This window comes from Natator depressus, chromosome 3 (assembly GCF_965152275.1).
Source record: "Natator depressus isolate rNatDep1 chromosome 3, rNatDep2.hap1, whole genome shotgun sequence".
NCBI lineage: Eukaryota > Metazoa > Chordata > Testudines > Cheloniidae > Natator > Natator depressus.
Window position 1 is genome coordinate 191,443,432 of NC_134236.1, and position 8,879 is coordinate 191,452,310.

Below are 8,879 nucleotides of genomic sequence, written 5' to 3' on the forward strand. Positions count from 1 at the left end.
TGGCAATGGTTATGGCTTTCTGTAATGTCAATTCCGATTCAAGCAGTAGGTGCTGTCATAAATATAAAGGGAAGGGTAAACCCCTTTAAAATCCCTCCTGGCCAGAGGAAAAATCCTCTCACCTGTAAAGGGTTAAGAAGCTAAAGGTAACCTCGCTGGCACCTGATCAAAATGACCAATGAGGAGACAAGATACTTTCAAAAGCTGGGAGGAGGGAGAAAAACAAAGGGTCTGTGTCTGTCTGTGTGATGCTTTTGCCGGAGACAGAACAGGAATGGAGTCTTAGAACTTAGTAAGTAATCTAGCTAGGTATGTGTTAGATTATGATTTCTTTAAATGGCTGAGAAAATAGCTGTGCTGAATAGAATGAATATTCCTGTCTGTGTGTCTTTTTTGTAATTTAAGGTTTTGCCTAGAGGGATTCTCTATGTTTTGAATCTAATTACCCTGTAAGGTATTTGCCATCCTGATTTTACAGAGGTGATTCCTTTTTACTTCTATTAAAAGTCTTCTTGTAAGAACACTGAATGCTTTTTCATTGTTCTAAGATCCAAGGGTTTGTGTCTGTGGTCACCTATGCAAATTGGTGAGGATTTTTACCAAACCTTCCCCAGGAAGTGGGGTGCAAGGGTTGGGAGGATTTTGGGGGGAAAGATGTGTCCAAACTATGTTTTTTCAGGAACCCAGATAAAGTTTGGTGGTGGCAGTGGAAGTCCAGGGGCAAAGGGTAAAATAGTTTGTACCTTGGGGAAGTTTTAACCTAAGCTGGTAAAAGTAAGCGTAGGAGGTTTTCATGCAGGTCCCCACATCTGTACTCTAGAGTTCAGAATGGGGAAGGAACCTTGACAGGTGCTCTCTAATACGAGGCACAGCTGTTTTCTCTATGAGCTGATTTCGAATAATTTCATGCCATGTTGCCAAAATCACAGGTGACAATCAGTTCCCTTAAAGCAGCAATATACCGATCTGTCAATTCCCCTGGTTTCCACGCTCGTGGAATTTATAGCAGGCAGCTACCACATTCACTTTAGACACACACACAAAAATTAATGCAGTAAGTGCTGTATCATATTTATTATTCAGAAGGGAAGAGTGTAAAATATACGCTGCCCTTCTGCTCCAAGGCACTAAATAAGCAAAGCACATTTTCTTGCTTCAGAGAGTTCTCTGTCATTAATTGCAAGGACATAGTACTCAGATACTCTTATCCAAGCATTAAAGGCAACTGGAAGCTCTCCTAGGCTTTGAAGAAAGGGTGCAGGTGGATTCAGGGGCAGGAGAGCCATCCTAGTCACCAGTTTGTTGAGCAGTGGAGGCTGAGACCAAAAGAGTGAAATCCAACATCAAGCAGCTCCAGAAGCAGCTGCTGCAGCAGCCGCTGGCCTCAGAACATACATATGCACTTCCCCTTCCTGCTAGTTTTCTAACCTCAAAGACTGCAGCTCCCAGAAATCAATACTGTATCTAGCAATATCGCACTGTGCTCCACTAGGCCTTGTTTGCACACTGTGGGGAGTTGGGTTGGGGACTCTCAAGTATTCACAGAATATCCCCACAAAGCATGGCAGGGAGGCAACTGACCATTCATCTAATCAGAGAATCTGCATTGCCTTTGTTGTAATAACCTGGAGCTATCCCCTCTCTGAGCACTGAGTATTTTTCCAGGGGAACCCCCTCACTTCACACGAGAGTCCCAAAGTGGATTTGGATCTCAGTCAGTGTAAGTCAAAGACAAAGAAACATAATCAAAATAAGAAATAAAAGATCTGGTCCTGCTGATGTAGCCCTTCCAGCCCTTTCTAGGATGGACACTTCAAGCCATCAGAAAAGGATGTTTCTCTTTCTCCCGCACACACCCTTAGAAGTTGTGTGGCAAGAAACAAGAGCTGATTTTAAAGTATTTTTCTTCACCTTTTTATCTCCTCTTGCTGTTTTCTCCAAAATTAAAGGTCTAATAGTCTTTAAAAGGCTTTCATAGGTTCATTCATAGATTCCAAGGCCAGAAGCGACCATTGTGATTCTGACAGCAGACCTTTTAGAAAAACAGCCAATCTTGATTTTAAAATTGCCAGTGAAGGAGACGCCACCACAACCCTTGGTAAGTTGTTCCAATAGATCAGTGGTTCTCAAACTTTTTTTTTCACGGACCACTTGAAAATTGCTGAGGGTCTCAGCGGACCACTTAATGATCTTTGCAAATGTTGTTTGTACCATTAACTGACTATTGTAAAGCGCTTTGGATAACAGCGCTATATAAAAAACCACCTTAATAATAATTAACGTTTTTTTGTTCTACAAATAAAAGCACACAACTCATATTTTAATATAAGTATTCTTACCTTTCTAATGCGATGGATGTACCTCTCTCCCCTGCCGCGGCAGCCCCCGAGCTGGGGCTGGGAAGGAGAGCCTTCTCTCCCCAGCAGCCGCAGCCCTGGAGCAGGGCTGCAGCAGCCAGAGAAAGAGGTGACTTTCCCTAGCATGTCCCAAATTCCCCCCACCCCCTCTTCTCACCCCACTGCCCCCTCCCACCTAACCCCTAGTTCCCCCAAGGCCACCACCTCACCTTACATGCACATTTTCTCCAGGGTCCAGGCACCTAATTAGCGGAGCCACGCCCGCGCAGCTTCAGTAATTAGGTGAGTGGCCCTTCATTCTTTCACGTGCGGCCGCCCAGGCGCGCACCTTAGAGGGAACTATCCGCAGACCCCCTGAATGGAGCTCGCGGAGCACTGGTGGTCCACGGACCACAGTTTGAGAACCACTAATTAATTACTCTCACAATTAAAAAAAGTATGCCTTATTTTCAATCTGAATTTCTCTAGCTTCAACTTCCTGCCATTAGCTTGTGTTACACCTTTCTCTGCTAGACTGAAGAGCCATTATCAAATATTTGTTCCCGTGTAGGTATTTATAGACTTTCTCACAGTTCTTGCACAACAAAGTTGTGAAAAAAACATCCAGAGTGTGGAGAGACACACGTTGAAATCTGTCAGCTTATGCCCAGGGCATAGGCTCCTGAACAACTGATGGGAAATAACTGGCAGATAGAAGGGAATTCTGGATACTGGCATGAAAATAAGACACATCTAGTTCCACCTCAAAATAAATTATTATTCTGCTGAGAATTCAAATTAGCAGCCCAAGTTACTGACCTGACACCTTCAGTTCCAGAACGGCTTCTGCATAAAAGCTGTGTGATTGGAAGGAACAGATAAACTGCCCATGGTCAAAGGGGGTGATGTTGCGTATACGCAGGACAACGCTTCCATCCACAATACCATCCTTCAGAAGCTCTGTTCTGCCCTGATAATTTGGTATTTGCTGCTCAGGCTGATCTCTTCCATCCTGATACAGATGGACAGGTTCAGATGACGTGAATTGGTACCAGCGCACCTCCATCTTCTGAGCACTCATGCTGGGGGAGAGGTAACAGGGCATCTTCACCTGCAGAGGCCATGATGGGATGATCAGGTCCAATCACCTTGAAATTCACTGTTAAAGGAACCAAGACAAACAGAAAATTAGACCAGAGGGGAGCTGGATTGCTTTCATAGGTAATAAATGCTGATCTCTCACAATTGCCTAGGCTGCAACTTGACCAGCTAAAAGTGAGCTAATGGTGTCTCAGTGTATCTGCACTGGAAAACAGGTCAAGTTAGGACAGGCTTAGCTAGCACATTAGCTGACCGTTGAGCTAAACTCACAGCCACTTTTCCTAGTCAATACCAATCCAGAGAGGATTAAAAAATGGGTGATCTCTGTTTCTAAATTTTGTGAGCTGGTTAATGTCTGCAACCAGAACAATTAACCTGTGGAAGACTGGTTTCAGAGTAGCAGCCATGTTAGTCTGTATTCGCCAAAAGAAAAGGAGTACGTGTGGCACCTTAGAGACTAAAAAATTTATTTGAGCATAAGCTTTCATGAGCTACAGCTCACTTCATCGGAGGCAGACTGTTTGCTAGACTGGAACCAAGGCAGGTGGCCTCTAGAGAGAAGGATGATACAGAACACCTGAAAGGAGAGGCTGTCTGTGACATGCTATGGAGCTTAAGGCCTGGTGTACGTGGGAAAGTTTTACTAGTTATGCAGGTGTAATTATACTGGTATAACTCCTATGTGGACATCCTTATTCTGGTATAATAGTGACCTTTTTCAGTTTGCCTTAAACCCCTTCCCCAGTGACATAAGCTAAACTGAAAAAAAAAGTATTTTGTTTTATATTTGTAACTTGCTATGTATCCTTTCAAATATAGGTATTTGAAAAACAAGAAAAAATAGTACAAAATCCTTCTTTACCCCTTCCACTTTTGACATTCTCTACTTGGTAGCACATCACACAAAATGAATTTACAGCATGTGTCAGTTACATTCAGCAGCACAAGAGCCAGCAAACAGAGCTGTAAACAGGGGAGTTTGAGTGGGAGTTTGCAATGGGAATTTGGGGGGAAGACTGAGAGAGCCAGGGAGAGGAACAGACAGGCTAGTGACAGGAGTGTGTGGTGGTCTGGCAGTGTTTTGGTGCTCGTTGAGGGTTTGTTTTGCTGTGGGTGGTGGTGTTTTGATTTGGTTTGTGTTTCCCGGACTAACAGGATGTAGGTGAGAAGGCTATGACAGATACAGAGGCAACAGTGGTAGTGACCCAAGCAGTGGAAGACATAATGAAGACGACTGGATGTGAAAGCTGCGGTATGTACACGATCCTGGAGGGGGTTCCTGAAAAGAGTATCGTCTGCATGAAGTGCCGCCTGATAGAGCTGATGGAAGAAAAGATCCAAGGATTGGAGAAGCAGGTGGAAACTCTGGCTGAGTTCAGAAGGGTGTTCAAGCGGATGATGGAGCAAAGACATGAGGAGGCTGAAGGGAAAAGCTCAGACTTGCAGATGGAAGCAGGACCAAAGAACTCTGAGGGGAGACTGCTGGGTGAGGAAAGTAGACAGTGGAAGCATAAGAGACTAACAGACGAAGAGAACCAGGCAGAGGAAAAGATGGGCTAGTGAAGGAGAAATAGAGCTCAGGAACAGGTTTGCCGAGTTGGAAAATGAAGAAGGGTCAGAACATGTAGGGATAAAGTGAGAAAGGCCAAAAGCCATGTAGAGTTGGACCTTGCAAAGGGAATTAAAACCAATAGTAAAAGGTTCTGTAGCCATATAAATAAGAAGAAAACAAAGAAAGAAGAAGTGGGACTGCTAAACACTGAGGATGGAGTGAAGGTTAAGGATAATTTAGGCATGGCCCAATATCTAAATAAATACTTTGCCTCAGTCTTTAATGAGGCTAATGAGGAGCTTAGGGACAATGGTCGGATGACAAATGGGAATGAGGATATGGAGGTAGATATTACCACATCCGAGGTAGAAGCCAAACTTGAACAGCTTAATGGGACTAAATCAGGGGGTCCGGATAATCTTCATCCAAGAATATTAAAGGAACTGGCACATGAAATTGAATGCCCATTAGCAAGAATTTTTAATGAATCTGTAAACTCAGGGGTTGTACTGTATGACTGGAGAATTGCTAACATAGTTCCTATTTGTAAGAAAGGGGAAAAAATGGTGATCTGGGTAACTACAGGCCTGTTAGTTTGATATCTGTAGTATGCAAGGTCTTGGGAAAAAATTTGAAGGAGAAAGTAATTAAGGACATTGAGGTCAATGGTAACTGGGACAAAATACAACATGGTTTTACAAAAGGTAGATCATGCCAAACCAACCTGATCTCCTTCTTTGAGAAGGTAACAGATTTTTTAGACAAAGGAAATGCAGTGGATCTAATTTACCTCGATTTCAGTAAGGCATTTGATATGGTTCCACATGGAGAATTATTAGCTAAATTGGAAAAGATGGGGATCAATATGTAAATTGAAAGGTGGATAAGGGACTGGTTAAAGGGGAGACTACAACTGGTCATACTGAAAGGTGAACTGTCAGGCTGGAAGGAGGTTACTAGTGGAGTTCCTCAGGGATCGGTTTTGGGACCAATTTTATTTACTCTTTTTATTACTGACCTTGGCACAAAAAGTGGGAATGTGCTAATACAGTTTGCAGATGACTCGAAGCTGGGAGGCATTGCCAATACAGAGAGGGACTGGGATATCATACAGGAAGATCTGGATAACCTTGTAAACTGGAGTAATGGTAATAGGATGAAATTTAATAGTGAAACGTGCAAGGTCATGCATTTAGGGATTAATAACAAGAATTAATAAACTGGGGACGCATCACTTGGAAGAAACAGAGGAGGAGAAGGACCTCGGAGTATTGGTTGATCACAGGATGACTATGAGCCGCCAATGTGATATGGCCATGAAAAAGGCTAATGCAGTCTTGGGATGCATCAGGCGAGGTATTTCCAATAGGGATAAGGAGGTTTTAGTACCGTTATAGAAGGCACTGGTGAGACCTCACCTGGAATACTGTGTGCAGTTCTGGTCTCCTATGTTTAAGAAGGATGAATTCAAACTGGAACAGGTACAGAGAAGGGCTACTAGGATGATCCGAGGAATGGAAAACCTGTCTTATGAAAGGAGACTCAAAGAGCTTGGCTTGTTTAGCCTAACCAAAAGAAGGCTGAGGGGAGATATGATTGCTCTCAATAAATATATCAGAGGGATAAATACCAGGGAGAGAGAGGAATTATTTAAGCTCAGTACCAATCAATCCCCTCCATAAGCTTCAAGTCTAAACTTCCTGATGGCCAGTTTATATCCATTTGTTCTTGTGTCTTCTTGGAGAAGGCACATATGCATTGGGGCAGCCTAGCCCACTGTCACAGCAAGGATCTTTCTAGCAGCTAGAAGAAAGCATAAAAGAGAGACCGTGACATCATCTCTTGGCCTCTCTCCCCGCCACCTCCATCTCAACACTTGGAAGATCGTCTAGAAGACAAAGATTTTTAACTATGGAGATTGGTCCCAGGCTGGAAGGATGTCCATCCGTGTATTAAGGAACTGTAAGCTACCTGTAACATCTGTTAGGGTGAGAGACTACTTGATTCAAATCTTACCTAGTCTTTTAAAGTTAAAATTTAGACTGCATTTCTATATTTATTACTTAGGTAACCAACTTTGATTTCTATACCTGCTACTTATAATCTCTTAAGATCTTAGTTAGCCTTTTTTGCATCTCCATCACATTGTTGACTTGTATTTAAGGCAAAGATTTTGATATGGGTATTTTTAATAAAAGTCACGGGCAGGCTGTGGGCAATAAACAATAAATCATGGAAGCCCAAGCTCCGCCATATGGGGCTGGAGTCTGAGCGCCACCTCCCAGGACTGAAGCCTTAGCTCTGCCGCCCAGAACTGAATCATAATTTTCAGGAAGTCACGGAGGTCCCATAAAATCATGGAATCCATGACCTCCCTGACTGACTCGTAGCCTTATTCATATTCAATCGGTGATCCACGATAAGCCCTGGATCCTTTTCAGTAGTGTTACCACCTAGTCATTTATTCACCATTTTGTAACTGTGCATTTGCTTTTTCCTTCCTTAGTGAACTGCTTTGAACTTGTCTTTATTGAATTCCATCCTGTTGATTTCGGACCAATTCTCCAATTTGTCCAGGTCATTTGGAATTCTCATCCTGTCTTCCAGAGTTCTAGCAACCTCTCCCAGATTGGTGTCATCTGCAAACTTTATCAGCGTACTCTCCAGTTCATTATCCAAGTCATTAATGAAAATATTCAATAGTGATAGGTAGAGTGGCACAAGTTTAAGGTGAAACATGATGTAAAAGTCCACTGAGTACGGGTTACACTGAGACCAAGGGGAGTAAAAAGGAAGAAAAATCAATATCTTCCCCTGCCTCCCCTCCAAAAAGAGGATTTTATTTCTCAAATTTACATAAAATGTTCTTCTTATGAATTGTTTCAAAATAACAAAAGATCAATGGTATTAAAACTGTTGAGAGAAAGTAGAATACACTCTGTGACAAGAGGCTTCCTACCTGGTTCCAGTGTAGAAACATGGACCATAAAAAAGAAAATGAGGTAACTGGACAGAGAGGGGTTGCCCATGGCACAGTGCGAGTGGAAGAAAATCCTCATCTTCATTGTAACGTGATCCAGACATCAGAAAGGAAAAGAAAAAACAAATGCCAAGTGAGCAACATGCTGTAATTTGGGATACAAATTAATTGAGCACAATATGAACCCTAGGACATGTGCTAGTTAATAATTGCATCAAAATATGCATGCTTGCTACTGTTTTTGTCAAAAGACATGTTACAAGACATAGCAAAACTCAGCTTCACCGTTCACCATCTCAAATTACAGTCCAATATTCTGGACAAAGGCCTTAATACTAGCATTTGCAAAATTGATTGAAAAATATTATCACAAAAATCACTAACTTTTGTAGAGTAATAGTCTGGTTGTAGAATTATAAAGAGAAAGTCACCAAAAAGAAAAAACCCTTAATGTATTTTGTATCTGTTTTTATAATGCAGTGTGAGAAAAGGCATTGCAATTTGTAGGTCTGGGTCACTTGGATAAATACAGATCATCTAAAATCATTAATGAACCTTTTCAAGTAGAAAAAGAAGCATTTTAAAAACAAATTAAAGGATGAGAACTTCCTGCCACCTACCTCATGAACCCAGGAGAAACTTCCCAGCAGTTACAGGATCACTGGGACATTTCCAGCTTCTCATAGTCAGTGAAATGGACCCTTGGTCCGGGAGGTGCCTTACAATGAAAGAATTCATGTTACAGTATAAAGCAAAAATAATTTAGGAAAAGAGAATCAGTTCAGTATCGTCTGTCCTTGTGCAATTTTATGACAATGTTTTGTAAATAGCAGCAGAATTTACTCTTTTCTCCTGCATGTAGCAAGGTTGAAGATGCAAGTGAAATTGTAAAGCAGAAAGCCACCATTAT

The 8,879-nt window shown here is 42.1% G+C and overlaps 1 pseudogene; it reads right to left on the reverse strand.

The window, feature by feature from the left end:
- Positions 1 to 8,054, reverse strand: part of LOC141984570 (butyrophilin subfamily 1 member A1-like) — a 30,728-nt pseudogene extending 22,674 nt beyond the window's left edge.
- Between the last annotated feature and the right edge of the window lie 825 nt (positions 8,055 to 8,879).